This window comes from Ursus arctos, chromosome X (assembly GCF_023065955.2).
Source record: "Ursus arctos isolate Adak ecotype North America chromosome X, UrsArc2.0, whole genome shotgun sequence".
NCBI classification, from domain to species: domain Eukaryota; kingdom Metazoa; phylum Chordata; class Mammalia; order Carnivora; family Ursidae; genus Ursus; species Ursus arctos.
In genome coordinates this window covers 91,010,221-91,020,917 of record NC_079873.1, presented here as the reverse complement: position 1 = coordinate 91,020,917, position 10,697 = coordinate 91,010,221, and positions in this window count along the sequence as shown.

The window sequence follows — 10,697 nt, the reverse complement described above, 5'->3', positions numbered from 1 at the left end:
ACAGGCTACGGGACAGCTTAATTGGCCTAATATACATGTTTGGAATCACAAAAAGAGGGGAGAGACATGAGTGGCAGAAAAACTAATACTTCAAGAAAGAAAAATTGGCTGAAAACATTCCAAATTTGATGAAAAGTACAAATTCAGAGGTACAAGAAATTCACTGAACTCCAAGCACAGGACACATGAAGAAGACATCAAGACACATTATGATCAAGTCGCTTAAGAGCGATGATGAAGAGAAAATCTTAAAAGCAACCAGTAAAAAGAGCCTGTTATATACAGAGTAACAAAGGTAAAGATGACAGCCGAATTCTCGTGGGAAACAAAACAAAAAAGAAATTGTGTGGCAAATATCTGCAAAGTATTGAAAGAAAAAAAAATCTATGCCCCGAGAATCCTACACCTGGCAAAAATATCTGAAAGAGGAAGACAAATGAAGACACACTCAGGCATTCGAAAGCTGAAATGATTCATCACCAGGAGCCCCTCGCTCTGAGAAGTGTTAAGGGGCTTCCTTTATGCAGAAGGAAAAGCATACCAGATGGAAATTTGAATCTATGCAAAAGAATGAAGCGACCGGAAGTGGCAGCTACACAGGAAGAAAGATCTGTTCCAGATTATTGGCTGTTTAAACAAAACTAACAACAATGTACTGAAGGGTTTAAAACATACCGAAAAGTAAAAGCACGGCACCAGTAGAAAAAGGTCAGAATAGGACAAAGGGAGGTAGACTGTTGTAAGATCTTTATGGATATATGTAAAATAGTATAATATTCTGGAAGGCAGACTGTGGTAAATCAAAGATATAAGCCATAAATCTAAAACGACCGCTAAAATAACAAAACAAAGAGTTAATAAGCCACCAAAAAAGGAGATAAAAATGAACCACAAAGAAATACTCAATCAAAAGAAAAAGGCAGAAAAGGAGGAAAAAGGGAACAAAGAACAGACGGGACAAATAGAGAACAAAGAAGATGACAAGCTCAAATCCGAGTCTATCAATAAGCACATTAATTGCAAATAATCTAACACTCCGATTTAAAGGCAGACATCCTCAGATTGGATTTAAAAAGCGAGATCCAGCTACATGCTGCTTACAAGACATGCACCTTCATACAAAAACACAAACAGGTTAAAAGGATCAAAAAAAAGAGTCCATGCTAACACGCTGGTCAAAAGAAAACTGCCGGTATTACTCTTAGACAAAACACATTGCAGAACAAAGAGCTTCATTTACTTGCTGAAGGTCACATACCTTACAATACTCTACCCAGGATTCAAGCCCTGATCTGTCTTATTTCAGAGACTGCTCTTAACATCACATTATACCAGGGTGCCTTTTGTTAACTGTTTCTTGGCAACTTGTAGTTGAACACTGTCAAGAAAAGAATCACACACACACACACACGCACACACACACACACACTCTCTCTCTCTCTCTCTCTCTCTCTCAGGTGCAAAGAACACCCAGGTAGGGGTCAGAGGAAGGACTTCCTCCCTAATCCTTCCTGCTGCTGATTACCTGTATAAGCATGAGTGCATTGTTTAACCTCTTTGGGCCACGGGGATCTCTCCCACCAAATCAGGATCTCGGATTGTATCTTTCCCAAGGACATGTGTGTAGCCATTGCCACAGTCAGAACTTGACCTGATCCGAGACCCACCTTCCAACAGCACATGGCTTGGCACCAGATATCAACAAGACACCAAGCGGGAGACTGTATACGACATAAGATGTTAATAGGAATTCAGAACACTGGGCAGTGGGGTGGGAGCTAGCGAAGCGCTGGAGGGATACAGGGGTCTGGAGATGTCATTGGAAAAGGCAAAGTTTATGTTCTTGGAAAGGGTCCTGCTAAGGTTGTACTGGGGCGATGCTAAATTCTGCTGTGCAGCAGGCCTTCTCCAGCCCGGATGATGACGCATTTCAAGTTCATTTCCTGACCCAGAGCCAGTCTTGGACTTGGATCAATGATCTCCCAACCCCCTTTAGTCCCAAAAGGCATTTGAGAATGAGACTGAGGATGTTGCAATATCCACAGAGAAAATTCAGCTACACATTGAATAACAGTCTTGAAATATGTCACTGCATCTGACTTGGGCCATTCGAGTATTTTCTGGATATGTGTGCAACAGACGTCAGGCACGTTCATTCAAGGGAATATGTTTGCCATAAGCACAGACACAGAGATAGTATTTTCAAGGTTTTTCCACAGAAAGGGCTGTTCAAACATAATATTTTGAAAAATAATTACCTCTGCCTAGTGGATTCAAGTTTCTGTTCCAGGGACCATTTTTATTGCCGAACAGTACACACTTTTGTTTCTTAGTTCTGTGAACAATCCACAATAGCTTTCTCTAAGGCAAGTCTTCCCTCCATCCACGGCTGCCTCTAGGTTTCCAGCGCTGCTTCTCAAAGGTACTTATTGTTACCTGTTCCTGCCCCTGGGTTTCTCATCTTCCAGCTCTCCTGGAAAAAAGAAAAGGGAGCTGCATCTATTGTTTTTACCCGTTTTTCCTGGTGTAACTGGGGATAGATAGGGAGGAGGAGAAATAGAGTACTCCTTGAGCCCCAGCTGCAAATCATATTAACCCAGAATGACAGCCCAGCCGGGGACCTTGGAGTTTACCTGGTCCAACTCTCCGCACTGTAGAGAGGAAGGCCCAGAGAGGACTTGCCCGGAGTCCTACAGTGAGTTTGTAGTTGAGCTGGGACTAGAATTCAGGTTTCCCGGCACATCCAAAGTATATATCGATCTTCATCAGTTCGGCCTCACCAATGATACTTCATTTGTGAATTAGCCATTAGTAATTGACTCGGTGCCGCTCATTTCTCCAGGCTGAGACACGTTTGGGCAATCAGACAGCCCTGCGTACATGGATGTTCAGAGCACGGACCCCACAATTACAAGCAGCCTGTACTTTGCCCCGATGTTTATTAAGACTAGAGAAGGAGCAGGGAGATCCTGAAGTGTGAGCATCGGTTGGTCCACACATATCCTATTTTGAAGAAATAAAGAGGGTCTATTTCAAGATCCACGTACCTCCAAGAAAGGTGGCACCACAGTTTTCAAAATAAAATCCGTGTTTGGGTCTGGCCGCGCTTCACTTTCCATAATTCGCAGTTGATGTGCCCACTCCCCAAAAGAACAGGTAAAATTAATCAGGAAAAGTATGCAGAAGAAAAGTCTTATTTGGTGATTTTTAGGCTTTGGGCACACACACACACACACACACACACACACACACATATATTTGTAATTTATTTGCGACTCCAGTTATGTAAGAAATAAGAAACCAAATGAGGTCTACAGAAGACAGCCATTTATATAAATTTAAAAATACATGCACAGAAAGTGAGGTTTGGCATTTTACAAAAACAAATAAAGTGATACATATCAAATGCATTAGAATGGTTGTCTGGGGCCAGGGAAGGATAACAGAAGTGGAAAACGGAGGGGAAAATGGAGTAAATACATACATACATAATACATACATACATATGTAATGCATACATACGAGAGCAGAATCGTGCAGGGATTAGCGGCTGTAACCAAAGTATGATGAAGTCAACGCTCAGACTTTGAAGTCTACCAAAACACAACTTCTTTCTGACTCTTACTCTGGGAAAGCAATCCAATGAGCAGTATTTGATTGTTCATTTTGTACAAAACAGATGGTAGGTTTTGGAGACAAAATGGAAATACTTGTATAGTAGGTGTATTTGTAGAATTCTGGAACTATTAATTGCCCAAATTCTATATGACCGCATTACATTCCACTTGAGCATGACTCCAGGGTCGATCACCCATACGCAAGCAAATGATAGTTTTCTTAAAATTTAGAAAGTTGAATCTTTAACCAGCAACATATGTGTATTTAATTTGATTGGGAAAGGAGGTTAGAAGTTTTTCTTGGTGTTGCCAGTTTATGCTTTAACTAATTTTAGTCTAATTTGGTCATCTGGGTCATTGTTTTCATTTTGTTTTTTTTCTTTCAGTTGAGTGCTTGGCCCCACTTCTGGTCCATATTGCATTAATAATGTGTTTCATTTTGAAGTTGTTAAATAGAGAACACATTTCCATTACAAGAATATAATGGTGTAAATTTCCATTCTGGGTCTTGAAACACATCCGAAAGTGTCTCATCATACTTTGTTAATTAAAAAAGTAAACAGGACCTTGGTGTAGACAATCCTCTTCCTTTCCCATAAGGAAACGCAGCAATGTATTTCTTCTTCTTTTTCTAATAAGCAATGCAGTCTTATTGGCTAGCGTTCGAACTCCCTTTGGTTCGGAGAGGACAAAGTCGAACCGGGACAAGAAAGCCACCCTAGCTACATTTGTGTTTTTATTTAGATTTCTTATGGATTCGAAGACAAGAAAGTGGACAAGAAAAGGAAGTAGACATTGTGGTAAAGTAGTTGTTAAGCATTGGGGTTTTGACGTCAAAAACCCCAGCCCAATCCCAGCTCTACCACTGGGTGATTTGGGGAAAACTACCTAAGCTCTCTGAGCCTCTGTACCAGTTGGATGGAGATAATGATTGTGCCTGTCTCACAGGCGGCTATAGGGGTAGAGATGTTTACGTAAAGCACGGCGAAGCGCTCATGATGGAATAGCTCTTGCTAATGCTGGAGTAGTAATATTAGGAGCAGCAGCAGTAAAGACAGTGATATTACCGTAAAAATCTCGGCCATAAACCAACAAACAGGGTCCAACAGTCAACCTTGTAAATTGTAGGATTGCGTTATTGCAAGGCTGAATGTAATGACCAGGTGATTTGAGACAGCCAGCAGGCCTCCATTTTCAGGAGTCCAGTGGCACTAGGAAAATTCATCTGGCAGAGCTTGGCATCTCTTAGCGAAAGTTGTCCACTACATCTCAGAACCTTGACTCATCTTTCAGTGCTTCTGTGCCCACCTCAGAAAGCTACCTCGCCCCTAATTGAGAAGGGAGCAGGGTGAGTTATACGAGTCGATCACCAGTTGAATTCTATTCCTGGGGATCAGGTGAGTTGGCCATGTTAATAGAAAAAGTAACATGTTTTCTATACTTTTAACTGTTTTATTTCGTGCTGTGTACCTAGTTTACTGAATGTGGATAACTATTAAAGTTTTTCTGTCTGTCCATACGTGGCTACCCTATCCCCATATGCCAGTGCTGTGTTTGGCTTATTGCTTCTAAGAGGGCAAGGACCTTTCTGTTACTTTTGATTTCTACAGCTCATCACCGACAGGCCTCAAGTGATGGTGGCAACGCTTTTCAGTGCAGTCAGGTGGGCTGTTAATAAATCAGATTGTTCCTTTCTCACAGTCGGGGTCAGAGGCTATGGTTTAAAAGATATCTGTAGCTTTCTAATGCTTATAGGTTATTTGGAGTAGGACTTTCTTATCCCCCAGCCACCCACACCAGACTGGTTAAGTTCATGAAGATGTTTTTCATCGCCTTGGCTGATTCCATGGGTCAAAACAGAACAGAAACAAATCGACCCGATGCTGTAACAGGGAGACCCCTGTGGACCTCCGGAGACACGAAGAAGCCTAATAGGCTTGGTCCACATTTTAGAGGTAAGATAACTAGATCTCAGCTGTTCCAAAGGTCTCCAGACAAACTAAATGCCATTCTACGGAGGTGATCTCTCTAGGGCAGAAATGGAGCTCTCCGTTCGAATGACTACCCCCGCTCAGGGCAATTCGAATACACAGCAGTGTGACATCTCTGCATTTAAAGGACCGACAGCACGTGAGGGTGCATAGCCCGGTGACCGACCAGCGTCAGGTTGACGTCATCCCATTATTAGCAAATGCGAAAGCACTGACAGAGATGGGTGGCCCATTTGTCGTGGCCTGCATCGGCTTGTGGAAAGCTCCGTGGCTCTCACACCATGTCAGCTACTGCTTAGTCTCAAGCCCTCTGTTGCTTCCACATCCTCCTTCTAGACTCGGCTTTGGAACTGGTCAGTATCCTAGTATCTGAGCCACAGGGTGGCAAAGCTGGGTCCTGGGGTCTTCATTTTACAACAGTGGTTCAGAAGGCCAAGGTGCGGCGGCAAGTTGGAGACACATTTTTCTCATGAGGCTTGTAGAAGCATCCCCCGGACTTATGCACCGAACCATACTTTCCTTATATGCTTTTGGGCTTATACTAAAAGAGATTTATTGGTTGGCTGTGTAGCTTTAATGAGATGAGGGACTTTAAAAGCACCCCCTCACACACACACACACACACACACGCACACACACACACCCTCTCTCTCTCTCACACACACACACACTCTCACACACTCTTACACACTCACACACACTCTCTCACACAAACTCTCTCACACACACATACTCTCACACACACACACTTTCATACACACACATTCTCTCTCACACACTCTCACACACACATACACACACTCTCTCTCATACACACACGCACGCACACACACACATTTATTTAGAATCCATCTACAATACCAGTTTGCTTCCTGGTTGAATGGACCCCTGTTGATCACGTAGGTAAGATGGAGATGTTTTCCTTTTATCATTTGAAAGACTGTCTCCCAATCAAAGTATTTACCCACTATCATCACCACCAGCAGTAGTTCTTGCGAGCTCTCTGGTAAGTCATTAATCTGTGATATTTCCCTCACCTCTGGCACACTGCACTGATAAGGAACAACACCCAATTATCTGTAACTCAGTCTGTCAACCCTAAACTAGGTTCCACGAGCCTGTAACATGGACACATACGCTGTCTGTATCTGGTGCTTATTAAATGAAAACTGAAATGTTTGGGGCGCCTGGGTGGCTCAGTCATTAAGCGTCTGCCTTCGGCTCAGGGTGTGATCCCGGCGTTCTGGGATCGAGCCCCACATCAGACTCCTCCGCTGGGCGCCTGCTTCTTCCTCTCCCACTCCCCCTGCTTGTGTTCCGTCTCTCACTGGCTGTCTCTCTCTCTGTCAAATAAATAAATAAAAACTTAAAAAAAAAGAAAACTGAAATGCTTGGCGCTTGATTCATTGAAAAACCTTCACCTGTCCTCTTCCTCTCCCTGTCTCTCCCTCATTCTGTGTTGAATTAGCGATGAGGTAATACACTTTTGTGCAATTCATGTACAAAAGTGTATAACCTCTACACATTCGAATTAAAATAAAAGTATTTAACATTGTAGGCACTACCAAATAACCAACAGTATACACATATACGTCTTATTGACAGTTTCATATTTCCTGTAAGTTCATAATATAAAGCCTCTCAACTTGATTCCTTGCTACAAACTGAGCATTGTCTCTGATCATGACTGCATGCACATCATTGGGGATGAAAAGCTGAGATAAGCAGAAGTGATGATGTAATTCCCATCTGTAGCTATGAATTGGTAGGTCTGAGTGTAATTTTATTTGTGACGATAGGCACTCACATTGCAGTTACTCTGAACAATTGACCTGAAATATGGACAGGTGTCAAGGTCACCATGAAAAACAATGGGCCTGGTATGCTGTGTTGGTGTTACTAAGAGGAAGGAAGGAAGGAAGGAAGGGAAGAAGGGAAAAGGGAGGGAGGGAGGAAATTGCATATCATTCACCTAGCATTTATTATCCATTGACTTATTTTAGTTATTTACCTTTTCCTTTTCTCTTGAGAATTTGATAGAATAGATAAGTGCAGGGGGAAAAATTAACAAAAAAACAGGAAGCCTACTACGTATAATAGGAAATTACGAACATTTTTGTCATTTTGGCCTTATGTTTTTTTTATAAAATAAATCAAACATTGCAGATGACATTGAAGTGCTCTTTGTTCCCATCCCAAATCCTATTTCACTCCTCCTATCCACACATATACACTCTCTAGGGGCCACCAACAACATGAGTTCAGTGGGCATCCCTCCTTTGCTTTTTTATTATAATCCATTTATATGCATACATCTATCATGTTCTTGTTTTGGACATTTACGTAAGTGGTATACATGACATATTCTGCTACCTGGTTTTCTCACACAAAGCAATGAGAAACATCTAGCTCTATTGTGTAGTAACTGTCTTATGATATCCTATTGCTGGGAAAAAATATGTTATTTTTGGTCATTTAGGCAACTTTGATTCTTCTATATGGCCTGCAGTGCTTCCCTCCACGAGAATGTAAATACCATTAGAATGGGGATTTTGGTCTGCTTTGTTCAATGATAGAACCCCAGCACACAGAACGGTGCCAGGCATATAGCAGGCACTCAATAAATACATGTCGAATGAATGACACAATGACCATTATTGTACATGCTTCCTTGAATGCATGGATGAGAGCCTATCTTGGGTAGACGCCTTGATACAGTACAATGCCTATACTTGCTGGCAGTCAGTTGCAAGCAATTTGAGTTTCATTAGGCGTTGCTCCCTAATTACTCTCCAAATAGGCTATGCCCGTTTATGCTTCTGCAGGTACTCCCTGTTCCTCACATTCTTACCAGCCTTTGACATTATCAGATATTTTATTGACTTTGCAATTCTGATGAATTATAAACAGTTTCTTACTAAGGTTTTAGTTTGTGTGGTTTTTAGAAAGATTTTATTTATTTATTTATTTATTTATTTATTTATTTATATGAGAGAGAGAGAGAGAGCATGAGCAGGGGTGAGGGGCAGAGGGAGAGGGAGAAGCAGACTCCCCGCTAGGCAGGCAGCCCGAGGCCAGGGCTCGATCCCAGGATCCTGAGATCATGACCTGAGCCGAAGGCCGATGCTTAATCGAATGAGCCGCCCAGGTGCCCCTGCATGTTTTTTTTATTATTATTAGCAGTATGGTGGAGCATATTTTCATGTTTATTGGCCAATTACATTTCCCTTTTCTTAAATTAAAAAAAAATTAAAATAAATTTTCCAACTTTATTGAGATATTAAAGATGTATCACAATGTAATTTAAGGTGTACAATGTGATGATTTGATACGCACAGTTATTGGGAAAGGATTACCACAGTAAGGTTAGTTAACACCTCTGTCCTCTTACGTAATTACCATTTTTGTTGGAGATAACATTTATAACATAACAACCTTGAAGTATATGATGTGTTACTATTAACTGTAGTCACCACGCTGTACAGGAGATCCACAGAACTTATTCATCTTATAACAGAGAGTTTGTACCCTTTGACCAATATCTCTCCATTTCCCCACCCCGCCCCAGCCCCTGGCAACCACCATTCTGCTTTCTATTTCTATGAGTTCAGCTTTCTTAAAGTCCACATATAAGTGAAAACATACAGTATTTGTCTTTTTCTGTCTGACTTATTTCACTTAGCATAATACCCTCGAGGTCCATCCGAATTTTTGGAGGCACCTCCATATTGTTTTCCGTAGCAGCTTCAGTTTCCATTCCCACCAACCATATACAAGGGTTCTCTTATCTCCACATCCTCATCAACGCTTGTTACCTCTTGTCTTCTTGAGGAAAGCCATTCTAACAGGTGTGAAGTGATATCTCACTGTAGTTTTATTTTTCTACTTGCCCATTTTGGAACTGCTTCACTCAGGCCTCCCAAGAGAACTTTATGGTTTCATTATGATGACTGTATCCAGTCATCTCAATAAACTTAACCTCAGCTCAAAACCGAGAGTCCCATTCCAACCTGAGCTTGTATTTGAAGTTTCAAAGTGATTCCCAGAACTAGGTGCAAATGGGTGGAGTCCTCTTAGAGTGAGGCCTTCCTTAGGGAGTAAAGACGGGGTGAGGCCTATAAGCCTAAAATTGTGCTGCTCAGACTTGAACCACCATCACAGATGCTCAGGTCATTATCTCTCTTGGACCAGGTTTTAGAAAAATTGTGAGGTGGGAAACTTTTGCCTTCCACTCACATACCTCTATTTTCAGGGCCTCTTCACCCTTCAGGCACCTAGTACTCTTGTGTTGTTCCAAATCTCTAAGAGAAAGAGAACTGATGTAACCAACTCAATCGCACTGATAAAGATATAGGCCGACACTGATCTTGTCACTCTTCATGTATACATTCATTCACTCATTCATGCCCTCATTCAACAAATACTTACTAAGTACCTACTATACAAGGCAATGTGCTAGGCTCCATGTAGTCTCCTCTCGAAAAGGAATCTACCCATACCTGCCTATCAAAATCGTATCCTTAGTTCAAAGTTATTTGGAATGCTCTCCTAACACTCCCGACTACAAGTTTCTCCTGAAGGCCCGAACACCTCTCTTTTCTTTGATTTGTTAGAGTTGGTGGGCTTTCTTCAGTCCCCGCCACAAAATTCCAGCACAGGAGCCATCATGAGCAAAGTCGCAGCAGCAGATACACGTGTTGGATGGTTGTGAGAAGATGAGCAAACCCTCTGGGTTGGAGCACAGGCTTTCTGGTAAAGAATAAGGGAGAATGTTTGCAAGGGATTCAGATCTGCAGCTCCTCTAGCGCTTTGAACAAAGCTTTGAAGATCAGTAGTTTTCCAACAATCAAAACTTAATGGATGGCAGGTATTCCAGGAAGAGGGAATGACCGAGGCTTGCGGTTCAGAAATAAATGGAGCATGAATGAAGAAGAGCAAATAATCTTGTTTGGCTCAGGGGGGGAAAAAGGTACAAATGCCAGTGAGTAAGAGAACATGAGCTTAGAGAATAGATGGGGATTCTATTGTGGCGATCTTTGAAAACACGGCTGGGGATTTGGAAGCTAAATTAGGTGGAATCATTTGGGGA